This window comes from Tachypleus tridentatus, chromosome 9, assembly GCF_004210375.1.
Source record: "Tachypleus tridentatus isolate NWPU-2018 chromosome 9, ASM421037v1, whole genome shotgun sequence".
In the NCBI taxonomy this organism is placed as follows: Eukaryota; Metazoa; Arthropoda; class Merostomata; order Xiphosura; family Limulidae; genus Tachypleus; species Tachypleus tridentatus.
Genome location: NC_134833.1, coordinates 132446662 through 132462594, shown reverse-complemented (window position 1 = coordinate 132462594; position 15933 = coordinate 132446662). Strand labels below are relative to the sequence as shown.

General features: G+C 34.6%; 1 long non-coding RNA gene across 1 annotated transcript; it reads left to right on the top strand.

Annotated features, from left to right (window-relative positions):
- Positions 1-811: 811 nt before the first annotated feature.
- LOC143227254 (uncharacterized) lies at positions 812-1394 on the top strand. Its single transcript, XR_013014964.1, has 2 exons — positions 812-898; positions 1016-1394. It is a non-coding gene; the product is annotated as an uncharacterized LOC143227254 (long non-coding RNA).
- The last annotated feature ends 14539 nt before the right edge of the window (positions 1395-15933 follow it).

Here is a 15933-nt window from a genome sequence, read left to right as displayed (position 1 = left end):
GCAGTGTAAGACTAGAAGGAAAGTAGCTAATCACAACCATCCACCACCAACTCTTGGGCTACTCTTTTACCAACGAATAGTGGGATTGACCGTCACATTATAACGCCCCCGCGGCTGAAATGGCGAGCATGTTTGATGCGATAGGGTTTAGGGTTGTAAGTCGTAAAATTACCTCTGACGCACGGGGGGGTTATCAGCAAATAAATAATGAGTTCATTTATTAATATGTGTCTAAAAAACGTAATTACAAAATAAATATTTAATATGTAGTTCGATATCGTACTTTCAGACTACAGACAAAAAAACAACAGCATTGAAGTACGAATTGATTATCCGTAGAAAGATCGTATTTCACGTTTAAAAAGATACACTTGAAATAAATATATAATAACATACTTCATTCTTCTATTTAAACTTTCTTATTCTAAACAGCTCAGTTATACCACTCTCGTAGGTGTCACTAGCATCAGCCTGAATCTCAAAACCGTCGACTTGACTAACTCGTTACATGTGGTTTAATTATTTTTAATAAGCAGCTTCTGTATTAGTTACGCTGTTGAGGGCTCAAATCATTCGAAAAACAACTGTAGAAACATAATGTCTGGATAATTAAACGTAAGAACGTTCACTAAATCAAACACATAAGGTTTTTTTTCATATTCTCTATCCCACCATAAGTTTTAGAATAACACACCCTAGCTTGTAGTAAAACAGTCCTCATTTGATTTACATGTCAATTCCCAGTTGCATTGCTGATGAAAGTTTATGAAAGCACATATCTATAAAGTTACGTATGGAGAAAACGCTGTACCTTAAACCGAAATATACTTATAAATGGATAATCAATCAAAGTAAAAGTTTTACGATGAAAGGAATTCATGTAGCATCCATTAGGAAGGTATTTAGATACAAGATTAAGTAGAATATATTAATATGTACTGTGGATAACGTGTTAAAGAAAATGAAGACTGCTGGCTAACGTGGAATATCCAGTTATTTATTTTTCATTTTACAGATCTGGTATTAAATCCAGTTCCTAGAAAGGACGCCAGACTAACATGTCTGTTGTGAAGACTGTAGGCTGTATTTCACGGATGAGCTGTAGACTGGAACTCGTTCACCACAGCAAGGTTTTGCACTTATGGTTCCTGAGGTGAAGAACCATACAAAATAACCTTAAGGAGTGATGACTCCCACTACTTGTTGTATGTTGCTATAGACACCCTTGAAAATGTTTTGGATATGACTGTGTTGTCCGAACCGTGGAGAAATGCTGTGGTGTTAATATCCTGGTGTGAATGGTTTTTCTTTGATTGTTTGCTCTTGATGTACTTATAACAGTTAAGGGACTGAAGAACGTATGGTTGAATTAAAGGATATTAGGGCTGTGTGTATTATTGAAATTCTGTGTACATCTTTAGCATTAAGATTTCAGTTTTATTTTATAACATAATGCTAATTATGCATTATGCCATACCATGCTACGTGTTTGGCAAGGCTTTGGAACGAATAACATCCAGAACCTACTTTAGCCAGACTAAATGCCCAGGCCCGAAATATTTTTTAAAGTTTAAGAATGCCAACTGAGAGACGGACTTGAAGCAATCTTTCAAAAAACATGTCAGTTTGTTTCAGTAGATTAGGCCAATAGTTCGCACAGAATTTAGTCAGGTGTTAAACCTAAATGGTCGCTTACTTTTCATTTTCAGTAAAACATGAGAACCTTATTCTCAAGTTTTACATGGCTAGTCTTCTCCTCTACGAAACACGCACGTGCATGACTTACAATTTTAAGATCGGAGGTTCGATTCTCCATCCACCAAACATGCTCGCCGTTTAAACCGTGGGGCGTTATAATGTTACGGCCAATCCCACTGTTCATTGGTAAACAAGTAGCCCAAGAGTTGGCGGTGGGTGGTGATGACAAGCTGCCTTCACTCTAGTTTTACACTGCTAAATTAGGGAGGATTAGCGTGAATAGCCCTCGTGTAGCTTTGTGTGAAATTCAAAACAAACAATCCGTGAAACACCATATGAAAAATTAGTCTATAGGATTATAAGCGATAAATATATTCCAGTTTTCAAATAAGTGTAATATATAATTGTTGTTACAAAAAACACTTAAGGAAAGTATCCTGAGCACAAAATTAGAAAGAATGTCATTCTTGTATGGATAGGTGTCTTTCTTTGCTAAATTAGACAATTTTATGTTGTAGCAAACAATATAAGACCTATCTTTTTTTTTTTAATATACGTAAGAAAATTTCACCGTAACTTCTCTTCATTCCATGCAATTGAAAATGATTTAAAATGTTTATTAGTAAATCCCTTTGAAACGACATTATACTGAAGTAGAAAGATTGAATCGTTACGTTGTGTTGTGAGGTGATCGGAAATAAGTTTTATTTAGTGTAAACAGAAGTAGCTGAAGACGCGTATGTAATAACATCTTGTTTTTATTAACAGTTATTAGGCCTAGCTACATACTATTCTTAATTACCATACTCAACTGTTTTAATGGGCAATTTTAAAATGCTGTTTCGTGTAGATAAATTTTGGTAATTAGTAGGGAGTGAAAGAACTTGTCTGTAGCAGCTAGAAACCTGGTTTCGATGCTCGTGATAGACAAAGAACAGATAGCCCATTGCGTGGGTTTGTGCTTAAACTACAAACATCTGTAGCGGGTAACAACAAGCAGTTTAGTTGGATGTTATCAGCGTACCTTTGTTATTGAAAACGTGGTTATACCAGTCAACATTTTGTAAATGTCAACCTTCTAACATCATTATTACCGTGTTTTATTCAAAAATAAATTATGGTTCGACGACTTCAACACTCTTGCTTGTGATAACAGCTTATAAAATGTTCGTCTTCGATGTGCACTGATCTCGCAACGTGAGCATCACCCCAACAACCTTTCTCAGTTTTCATATCTGTACTTATTTACTAACTTTCATCTATACAGTACTGGAAGTGTTGGGATTATATGTCATATCTGTTAAAATAAAAAAATATTTCAACTTCAAGTATTTACATGATGGTAAATTCTAAAAAATATAATGTTTTTCGTCAGTTGTAATATAGTTATGAGGTTTGTATGTAGAAAAGAGCACGTTTACGTATTGCAGTAACGTATTTATATATATAAGTGCTAAAAACGTTTTTCCACAGTAGTTATTTTCATCTATACCTGTGCTTATTAAGATGTTGCTTTCCAAGCATGTTCATGGAATACTTCATGTTTCTACATGAGGTATGTTGTTTCTGGATTTTGGCCCGAGGTGAGAGGACAAACCCTCCTGATATTGGGCCCATTTCCACTTTTTGTTTGTAAGCGTTTGGCCTGCATCACCCAGAGTTGGCTGAATTTATTACCGTAATTTTTTGTGTGGTAACCAGAAACTGTTAAAGATTTTTTGTCGTAGAAGAGAGATAAAAATCACAAAAAAATACAATAACATAAGATACATTTTTATTGGTCAGTCAAACAAGTCGATTATTTTTTCCACAAAGCAGGGCACGCAATTAGCGTCTAATGAGGTAATTAAGGATTTAATAACAAAAAAAAAAAAGAAGAACATTATGTTACATTGTGATTTTGCTTCTTTAACCACTACCTCAGATAGTAATAACAATGTGATATAATTTGTAATATTGTTAGAAATATGCTGTCTACTGATATTCTGAATGACGCCATGAATACTGGAAGCAGGCAAGGGCTGTGTTTTATGTGCTGCCCTCTGGTAGCGACTATGTCAATAGGTTCTATTTGAGGTGTCTTACTGACAATTACATTCTGTTCACAATTATTAAGATATAAGTAGTTTTTATTTTCTAACTATGACTATAGAGACTTACTTTTATTATATAATATCAATCGCACCACTGAGTTCTATCTTATGAAAACACAAATAGAGTGTCATGTGATTTGACATGCGCATTTCAGTTATATAGGTAACTGAATAAAATGTGTGTTTTTAGTTAGTAACTTCAACAGCAACATGTACAAACAGATTTAAACTAACAGCAAAACATGTCAATACTCAAACAAAGACATTCAACCAGAAGTTAGCCAAACAGAAATAGTCGTTCCAGAAAGGTGTGAATTTGCTTTTAGACCACCACTATAATTAGACAGAGACTTGAATAGAACTGACATTGGACGACCATCCTACAAAACAACGTCTATCTGACAATGTTGGATAATAGCAAGCAGTTGGTTTCAGACTCTCAACTGAAATAGCAACAGGGCGAACAGCTAAAAATATGTTTTATAAAGATTGTGTTTATGGTAGATAATTACTGGCATCGTCCATTTAACTCATCACCACAGATACGCCTGTCTTCAACAATGTCAAAAGACATACGGATTGGCAAGCGACATGTCCTGCGTACAGATGAATTATGCGTCACATTGCAACTAGATGCGAGAAGTGTACACATCTGGTGGTTATCTGGGACTACATCCAAAGTCGTTTCCACGGAAGAAAGGCGAGTGTGTGGTGATGTGGTCATAATAGTTTAGTTAGTGGTATCCACAATGTTCTTCATGTGCTAAGACATAGCACAATGAATACCATATGATATATGCTTGCAAGTCTTAAAATAATATGTAGGGGGACAGAATGCTGTTTTTTTATGGACAGTAGAATGTATCCCCACAATTGTTTAGCAACTTTCTAGAAGAAGAGGGTACAATGGAATGGAATGGCCAACATACTCACCGAATGATCGAACACGCATGAGGTACAGACACTTAGAGACAGTGATTCACCTCCAAGCAGTGCTGATAAAATTGAAGTAGTCCTGACAGAGGAGTAAGCCATATTACACCAGTTGTTAATTGACTCATTTATTTTAAGTTTACCACATAGATATGACACTTACACTAGTACCCTAGGTGATCATACTTTTTATGAACAATTTTTTGGGGTAGGGGGCTACAAGTCTGCAGTGCCAAATGAGCATTTGTGGACACAGACCAGAATAATTTGAATGTCCATATTTTCTAAAACAAATACGCTTATGAGTGGTAATAGCATCGTTTAATAATAGTAGCTATGCCTTATCACAGTTAGAATGTATATAACTTTAATTATCCCATAACAGTTTCGATCAGTGAATGTACTTCGCACATCTCACAGTATACACGTTTGTGCAACTTATTAAGAAACAGATAAATTGTGAGTGTTATAATTTATAAAATAATAATTTGTTAGGATTTATAAGGCAGTACAAACAATTTCCAGTTGCTCAAGATTACACGCTAGAGAAATTCGATGTAATTAGTGAATACAAAACCAGGTTGTTCAAAATCTTGATGTACACGCGAATTTCCTTTGTGGTAATAATAGAATTTGGAGGTAAAGGAAATAGAAGTTCAGTCTCGTACAGTTTGAAAAGTCTTCAAGAATAAAATCTCTGAAAGACGTGACTTCACGATACATACGTGACCACACTGAGTCCCTTAGAATTAAGCACTGAAGCGACAAACTTTGAACTTTGCGGATGGCTAATCAAGTAAAAACAATTTTTTTAAAAAAAATCCCCGATTTTTAAATAAGTATATAAATAACGCTAAAATAAAAGGAAAATTATTTTAATATTAGTTAGTTTCGCGCAAAGCTACGCGAGGGTTATTTGTGCTATCCGTCCCTAATTTAACAGTGTAAGATTAGACAGAAGGCAGAAAGTCATCAGCTGCCAATACGTAGGATGAAACTAGTTAATAAAAAGTATCTGGTAATTAAAAAGCTACTAATATTAGACTTAGGTAATCGTATAGGTTAAGAACCATGACATCAATTTGTAATTTTATTTAAACTAATTTAATTGTAATTGAGTTGAGTGATGCAGAGGATTCATCAAGCATTGGACACATCAGTGTTTGTCTCGGAATTGTTGAAGATTCATCAAGCATTGGATACAGCGGTGTTTGTCTCGGAATTGTTGAAGATTCATCAAGCATTGGATACACCGGTGTTTGTCTCGGAATTGTTGAAGATTCATTAAGCATTGGACACACCGGTGTTTGTCTCGGAATTGTTGAAGATTCATCAAGCATTGGATTTATTACCCTTTGTCAGGAAATTGTCAAAGATTCATGAAACATTGGATATACACTGCCATTTTTGATGGATTGTCGATTTATTACAGAATATTCAGACTTAAAGTATTTTTATGCTAATATGGATACTACTACAGATGGTTAGATCTAAAGAAATGTCAAATGGTAAACAATTCAGGCAAACCCTTCATCTAGACAGCCAGACAGACCTCAAAACATGTAAAGTAATGGATTTGAATTCTACACTTTTGAACTTCAAAATACCTCAAAGCAAGAAGATAAATGAAACTCTAAACACCTCAAACAATGCAAAAAGATAAATGAAACTTTAATTACCTCAAACAATGCAAAAAGATAAATGAAATTCTAAATACCTTAAACAATGCAAAAAGATAAATGAAACTTTAAATACCTCAAACAATGCAAAAAGATAAATGAAATTCTAAATACCTTAAACAATGCAAAAAGATAAATGAAACTTTAAATACCTCAAACAATGCAAAAAGATAAATGAAATTCTAAATACCTCAAACAATGCAAAAAGATAAATGAAACTCTAAATACCTCAAACAATGCAAAAAGATAAATGAAACTCTAAATACCTCAAATAATGCCCATTAATTTATACAGAGGAAGTTCAGGGAATCTAAAGTTGTGTAGAAAATTTACCACAGTTAAAGTCCGAAAAATCTCGTACCATAACACACATATTAAAAGTCACAAGCAATTATCATCCATTTAAGCAACATGCGTGTTTTTTTTTTCTTATAGAAAAGCCACATGAGGCTGTCTTCTGTGTCTACCGAGGGGAAAGCGAATCCCTGATTTTAACGTTTTGAATCCGATGACTTACCACTGTCCCAGCGGGGGACTCTTAAGCAATTAAACCTTAAAGAACCTCAGAACTTGATCATAAAGCTCGAGGAGTTTCAGATAATAATAAAAAAAAAGGTTCGCTACAGTTGAAATTACAAAAATACATCAAACCATATTTATGAACATGAAAACAGTAAAGCGCGAACAAATCTTAAGCGTTAAACTTAAATCCGAGAAATCTGATAATTCTAATGTTACAGCCGTGAATTCTAGAGAGCTGATAAGCCTAAAGTTATAGACTTGATTTCTAGTTGATAAGCTTGCTTCAGGCGCGTGCTTTAAATATTTGACAACGCTTTAGCTGTAGATATTAATTCCAGAAAGCTGATAAAGCTAATATAGCAGTTGAGATTTCTAAAGCTGTGATATGAGTTTTATAAGCTGATCTAAATTTACAGACGCTTGTTTCAAGTAATTGAGAAATCTTAGAAAAAGAAAAGGGATTTCTACAGCTTTTAAGACTACTGATGCTGAATTCTAGGCAGCCAATGGCGAGGTGACTTCATGTATTCGACGTGATCAAAATAAAAGTTAAATGTTATTCAAGCTTTAAAGCATCCCAATGACGAAAAACTCAGAACATTATTAATCGTTCTGCAGTGGAGGAAACTGTGACCATTTGTTACATTGTTTTCGATATTGTTTAAATAAAAGCTGAAAAATAATTATTTAACTCATGTTCAACAGTGCCATGTTTATATAGAAATGAAATCACTGGATCTTCTGTAGTTTATAATTTATATAGATTAAGTTTAAAAAAAACATTCTGTTGTCACAAAGAATCACATTAATATAGCATGTTGTTATACCCAGTAATATACATTGTTACATCCAAAAGAACCGCTGTGAACAACTAAGATATCAAGGCATATAAGTAGACACATCAGTAGAAGATCATACAAGACAGCTTTTTAATTTGAATAAATCTGAATATTACGGAAAGAATATAATTGTAGTGTGATTTCAGTCCATAGAATCCTCACAGAGGTGTTGCCCTTAGGACGGAGTTCCCTCTGTTCCTTCAAGATAGTATTATTTTTACCATTCATATAACGCAAACATCTTTCTCCAGGAGTGAGATGGGTCTATTCTTTACAATTCATAAAGTGCACCCATCTTTCTCCGGGAGTGAGATGGGTCTATTCTTTACAATTCATAAAGTGCGCTAATGTTTCTCCGGGAGTGAGATGGGTCTATTCTTTACAATTCATAAAGTGCACCCATCTTTCTCCGGGAGTGAGATGGGTCTATTCTTTACAATTCATAAAGTGTACCCATCTTTCTCCGGGAGTGAGATAGGTCTATTCTTTACAATTTGTATAGAGCACCAATGTTTCTCCAGGAGTGAGATGAAAATAGTTTTTAGAACTGATACACTGTATCCACGTTTCTTAAGAAACAGAAGAAAAACATTGAAAAAAAAAGCTGTTGTTTGAATGTTTTATTTTTACGTACAATCCACTTCCATAAAATAAGCTAGTTTTTCATAACATTCTTCTGAGCAGTTTCTCGGACAATAGCCGTTACGTTTTAGGTATTTCTGTTAATATAGCGGTGTGGTATTTTCTTCTATAATTTAGAAAGGTTTATTTAATACTAGCTTTTATAAAAAACAAAATAACCTCAGAATTTATGACAACTTCACTAGATCTAACTTGTTATCATATCAAATAACTAACCCAAGATTACGTCAACCATGTTTATTAACGTGAACAAAGAAAAGAACCAAAAGAAGAGGCAACATTGCCACATTTCACATAAGAAACAGTATTTATACTCACATAAGAAACAGCATTTATACTCACATAAGAAACAGTATTTATACATACTTTGCTATGACAACATGCGTGCTCTGAGTAGTATTAGATAATATTAAACAAGTTTTGTGCACCAAATCGTTATTCGGAGTATCAAAAAATTGGTTTTTGTTCTTACTTTTCTGAAGCCCAGCGGGATTTCAATCTTTACTTTCTGTTAAGTGGCTCTTTGAAGTCCTGATCAGGTACCAGTATACATAACTTCATGAACACAGGATTATTGGAACTATGAACTAGTTAACAAATAGCTCCAAACATTTTAAAAGTGATGCAAATTATTTTGTTGTTTTTCCTCGAAATATAGATTGTTTTGAATTTCGCGCAAAGCTACACAAGGGCTGTCTGTGCCAGCCGTCCCTAATTAAGCAGTGTAAAACTAGAGAGAAGGCAGCTAGTCATCACCATCCACCACCAACCCTTGGGCCACTTTTTTACCAACGAATAGTGGGATTGATCGTAACTTTATAACGCCCCACGGCTGAAAGGGCAAGCTTGTTTGGTGTAATGGGGACTCGAACCCTAAATCCTCGGATTACGAGTCGAACGTCTTAACACGCTTGGCCATGGCGGACCCAAAACAGAAGAAATTAGATAGTTATTATATTTTAGTTTGTGTACAAAATTAAAAAAAAATAATTAATCGTAGTTGGACCAAATTCACTGAAGAGGAGTTAATCTTTTATTGTTTTATGATTCTAGTTCAAAGGTTACTGTCATAGCAATAATTACCTTCATCATAGAAACTAGAAACGGAAATGAGATAAAAAGTTAGAACAAATATTTATGACAAGGAAATGTTTGTTTATCACAATATCTTGGTTGTGAAATATCGTTACTGAAGATCCTCTATAATTTACTGTCGCTTTTGAAATAATAACTGACTTACAGTCTAAATTAAGACTTACAGTCTTTCACCAACTTAATTGTTTGTGGCCATTATTTAAATTGACGTTTACAAACCTAGCAAGTTATTAACATTTTCTGTCAAGTGACAAATGCTTGCATAATTATAAAAATAATTGCTTCCAAAATGATTAACAATTTAATATATTATAAACGTACTTATATCCAATAATGTTTTCTTCTTTAATTGATTTTATAAGCATAATTCTATCCAAGATTATTGTATGTAGTAAATATAAATATTATTGTATTAAACAGAAATATTATGGTGAACATCGTCGGTTGATTTCAGGTTGTCGTGAAAACTCTGATTCCGTTTATTTGTTTCAGATATTCACATAAAGCTTAGTTTTGAATTGATATATCAAGGGAAGAGCAGTCATAGCTCTTGAGCTAATCGAATGAAATAGTCATTCTTATATCACGATCCTAAGAATAATGGAACAAAAATCTTTATTCCTTGCATAAACACTTTGACACACTAAGTATATGACAACGTTCGACCCATCTTATTGTGAATAAGAAAAAAAAAAGAGACCCCAGTGTCTGAACTATTATTGTAAAAAAAAAAAAAAAAACTAGGAACGGAAACTAGTACTTTAATTTTGATATAAAAACATTTGAAACCGAATAAAAACTCATAACTCATGTGATTAATGAAAACACACTTGTTCTACACAAATGAAAATGTTATGGCCATGATCAAAACACTACTTCATCAACGGATAGTGAAACTGGTATTCAACATAATTCCGAAACCTTGTCGAGTGACTTTTGAAAGCAATTCGGAAATGCCATAAAAATGTTAGTTTTCTGTGATATCTTTCGACATTTTGGGGCCCGGCATGACCAAGCGCGTTAAGGCGTGCGACTCGTAAGCTGAGGGTCGCGGGTTCGCATCCTCGTCGCGCCAAACATGCTCGCCCTCCCAGCCGTGGGGGCGTTATAATGTGACAGTCAATCCCAATATTCGTTGGTAAAAGAGTAGCCCAAGAGTCGGCGGTGGGTGGTGATGACTAGCTGCCTTCCCTCTGCTAAATTAGGGACGGCTAGCACAGATAGCCCTCGAGTAGCTTTGTGCGAAATTCCAAAACAAACAAACAAACAAATCGACATTTTGGATTTATAGTCAGATAAGAGATTTCATTCTACGCTATTTGTTCAATATAGCATACGCGTTTGTTAGAAGAACTATACAATGAAGGCCGTCTCTCGCTGGGACAGCGGTAAGTCTAACAACTTACAACGCTAAAAATCAGAGGTTCGATTCTCCTCGGTGGACACAGCAGATAGTCTGATGTAGCTTTGCTATAAGAAAAACGCATAAACATACCAAAAACACAAAAACATACGAAAAGCCAAAATCATTAATTTTCGTATTGATCTTATATGTATCCTTGTAATCATTTAGTTAACTGACAAAAAACAACAACAAAAAAGACATTAGCATTGGCTTCCGTACATAGCAAAGAAAAGTTGTATTCTTGAAATGATTGTTGGAAGACATAATTACATATCGTGTTCCTTTCGTATATGAACATATAAAGGATGTTAGGAATATATCAGTTGTAAATCAGTTGAAAACAGATTAGTTTGATAAGTAGTTATAAAATCTGAATACGTCCAATACCTTCAAATGTATTCTGGGATTACACTTTTGAGTAAGAACTGACAAGTGTATTCCGCCATATTGACTTATTTCCTGGTGAATCCAGATGACTCACAGTTGGACTGTAAACACGTCATTTCTTCAGCACATTGTTACTTTTACTTATTATTCCATTACTCTACATATTGTTTATATTTGTAAATATGACTAAATATTAAGATTTCTTTGTTGTAGTTTATTTTAACATTCAAAGTCACATAATGGACTATCTGCGCTCTGCTCAGTATGGGGATAAAACCCTAGATTTTAGCATTGTAAGTCCGAAACTTACCAGTGTTCTATAGTGGAACAAACTTCTTACCAAAGAACAAATACATTAATACTTAACGTAGTACAAAAGATAATTATGATACCACATGAAAACTTTCTTCTGTTAATTTTCTTTCTTATCTGTCGATTTGTCAAAAACCTGATGTTTTATAAAAATTAAACCTAAATTAGGGTTCCTAAATGTAGATTCAACTGGCACTCAAACCGTAATTTTCGTTTCAGTGTCTTGTGGTCCTGTATACGTTTGAGAACCATTTTCGTACATGAAGGTAGGTCATTCAAGTAATTCTATTTACAAATGACACTCGGGGACAAAAATGTTTTTTCCCCGTACATTTCGTAAAACTATTTTTCAGTTCGTATAGTTACGTAACACAGTAGACTTGGAGTGATGGTTCATTGGAATTCAGCACAAAGCTACACAGTTGGCCATCTGTGCTCTGCCAATCACGGGTTTCGAAACCCAAATTCTACCGGCTTGAGTCTGCAATATGTATCAGTGTACTACTGAAGAGGGCATGATCTAGTGCTTAGGGCGCCCTGATACCTGTATGATGCTGGATTAATTCCTGACGCCCGATGTACGTCTTTTTAGTCGTACGGATATCAATCCTATTATAGTTAGGTACAGAGTAACGCAAAAATTTGGGGATGATGGTGTTGACTATTACAGATAGGTCTCGGGTACGTTTTAGTATTACAATTCAAAAATCGAGGTTTAATCCATAAAATAATCAAAGCTCAAATAGCCTATTATGCGCATCTGCACTAAAACACAAACACGTAAACAACAGAGCCATGCATAAATTATAGTATTTGTGTGTGCTTGCCAATAATGCTAAAGGTTTCCGTCCTTTCTAGATATTTCTAAGTAACATAAGTTATATTGAATTCGATAATGTTGTAAAAAATTTGCGATACAAACATTTTTAATCAACCCAGACAGAAAGTTAATAAATCAACTGTATAGGTTTCATTTTCTGTTATTTGTTTCTGGAAAATATCCATTTACTTTCGCCGTGTAGACATTTGATTGACAGTAATTGTGTCGAAATATATTTACATGTAAATTACCTCAAATTATTCACGAAACGAACGCAGATTTCGAATACAAAACATTCAGCTTGCGAATTATTAGAAGTTGTATCTTAATATGAAGTTACAGTTGTAAGTTACTGATCTTTCGAATACATCTAGAACTTTTAGAAAAAACTGTGAACAACTTTTGGCTTTAATCAGAACTTTTTTAGTTCATGATTTATTTCACAGATGGTGTTAAAGGTGATCAATAATAAGCAAAAATTGAGTGACTGCGTGAATTGACGTGGTAAACATGCCATTTTTTTTTAATCAGAACGCTTACCAATATATCAGGTTCCGGATTTAATTTACAATGGGACTTCGACTTTTTCAGATTTTCAAAGAGTTAGCGGCAAGTGTGATTATTTATAAAGAAAATACAATTAAGAAAAAAATCTCCACTCGAATGAAATTTAAATACGATATTTCTAGAGCAAAGTTGAATACTGTACACGGTGCCTGTTTGAGAATGCTACCATATCTTTCAAGTCCCTAATTTTAACTACCATGGAATTCATTTTTTTTTCGAATATTTAAAGAGCTCGCCACAAACATGATTAGTCATGAATAACAACAATAACGAATCAATTGGATTTGAACTCTAAACATATTCCATAAAATATTTTACATTTGTTACTCGATAAATGAAAGGTAATTCATGACATTTCTTATCGAGACGTCGCACATTTATAACAAAGCTTTTCAATACCCAGTCTGGGCGTCTCCAAACTTTTAAAACATTGGTAACGGTCGTGTGATTTCCGCTTGAGACTGACCATTGAACCAATTCGAACGTTAGCAATAGATGGTTTTTTTTTTGGTTTTTTTTTTCAATTTCGCGCAAACCTACTTGATGGCTATCTGCGCGAGCCGTCCCTAATTTAGCAGTGTAAGAGTAGAGGGAAGACAGCTAGTCATCACCACCTACCGCCAACTCTTGGGCTACTCTTTTACCTACGAATAGCGGACTGACCGTCACATTGTAACGCACCCACGGCTGAAAGGGCGAGCATGTTTGGTGCGACCAGGATTCGAACCCGCGATCCTCAGATAACGAGTCGCACGCCTTAACCCACCTGACCATGCCGGGCCGTGAGCAACAGATGGAGCATTACGAACAGAGAACGGCTTTTATATATGCTTACCATCTACCAAAATCATATACTGTATAAAACATGAATTTTACGAAGTTCTTTGTACGGTGTATATCTAGAATAAAATTTAGAAGTGTACTGTATGAACATTTCACGTTCTTTTCACACCAAACATGCTCGCCCTTTTAATCGTGGGGGCGTTATGATGTTTCGGTCAATCCCACTATTCGTTGGTAGAAGAGTAGCCCAAGATTTGGCGGTGGGTGGTGATGTCTAGTTGCCTTCCTTTTAGTCTTACACTGATAAATTAGGGATGGCTAGTGCAGATAACCCTCCAGTATCTTTGCGCGAAATTCGAAACAAACAAACAAATCCTTTTTTGTTTAACACTAAGCCTCGCCTAATTAGAAGAGCCTTATGGTTCTCACGCTCAGTAATTTAACTCACATTCTTTTTTAATCAATGGATATTGAGTACAACGTGTTTAGGTAAACTGATAAAAAGAAATTATCTATCGGTTCTCATTCTACACAGTAAATCAAACTTCTACCCATAAATTTAATTGTTTACTTTTAGTTTCACAAAACAGGGATAATACATATGCGCACGTGGACTAAACGCTCAGGTCAGATACTTTCGGGATTATCTATAGTGATCCATAATTTCGAAATTTACGCCAAAAGGATTGTTTGTTTCTGAATTTCGCACAAAGCTACTCGAGGGCTATCTGTGCTAGCCGTCCCTAATTTAGCAGTGTAAGACTAGAGAGAAGGCAGCTAGGCATCACCACCCACCGCCAACGCTTGGGCTACTCTTTTACCAACGAATAGTGTGATTGATTGTAACATTACAACGCCCCCACGGCTGAAAGGGCGAGCATGTTTGGCGCGACGGGGATGCGAACCCGCAACTCTCAGATTACGAAAATAAGGCAGCAGCCATCAACTAATCGCCACAAAGTCTTTGTTTGGTCTTTAATCAACAATAACAAGTTCACAATTGAAAGCGCGAAATGTGTTGACTAAAATGGAGTCTCGGACTCTAAACCTTTTGATCTGCGTCCCAATATATTGGATACAAAAGCACTCCGATCCAAAACAGTTGTTTGTTTGCAGTTAAGCAAAAAACCTTCACAATCGGCTCTCAGTGCTATGCCCACGGTTATTGAAATCCGGTTTTTAGCGTTAGAGTTTCGCAGACATACCTCTGTGCTACTGAGGGACTAGTAGTGACTTAAAAAATGTCTTGTTTCTAGAATCTCACATAGTTTTCAACTTCGTTAGAAAACTAAAACCTTTAATGACTTACTTATTAAACTTGTGTAGTTTCTAATTTTTTTAATATATTGATTTTAAAATACTTCAGTAATTTTAAAGTTAAGTATGTGTTAGATTAACTCATTATTTCAAAGATTTTGAGTTATAATTATGATGTTTTAGTGTCACTTCTTAATGTTTTTGCTTATCATGACACAAAATTCAAAATAAATGTTTTACATTAGCATTTTAAGTAAAGTGTTTCTTGTTACAACTTTTAAACGATATTGTGGTGCTCTGTAAAATATAAACGTGTCTAGTGTTTTATAATTATTTGTTATAAAATTGGCCGATAGAGTGCAGTGATTAATACAAGGTTTATTTTGTTTTTAAACACCAAAACACAAAACGGGTACCCATAACCTGCTCACCGCTGGTATTAAAACTTGACTTTATGTGTTATAAACCCTCAAATTTATTGTGAACCACCAACAGGTGTATTTGATCGAAAAGCTTGGATTTATCTGGAACGAAAAAAAACAAACTCTTTCGATTCAGTTGTGCTTTAACTTAATATATATGGGAGCAAAAATGTTTGCAAAAAATTAGCATACGTGCAAAAAATATCAAATCCGTTATGGAATGAAAGTAGAATAACGAAAACAGACTAGCTGATCAAATGTTACTTGTCAGTTATGGACCTATAAAGTAAATACTTACATATTACTTGAAAAACAACAATTTCAGTAGTGAAAGGTCATAAACATACAATCGCGTTATGATAATAAAGTTTTAACATGAAAATTACATTAACGAAATAGCGTATGTTATAGTAAAGACAGGTAATAACTTGCAGACAAGAGTTAAACTGTTTTCCTTGATATAACGAGGATCAGTTTAT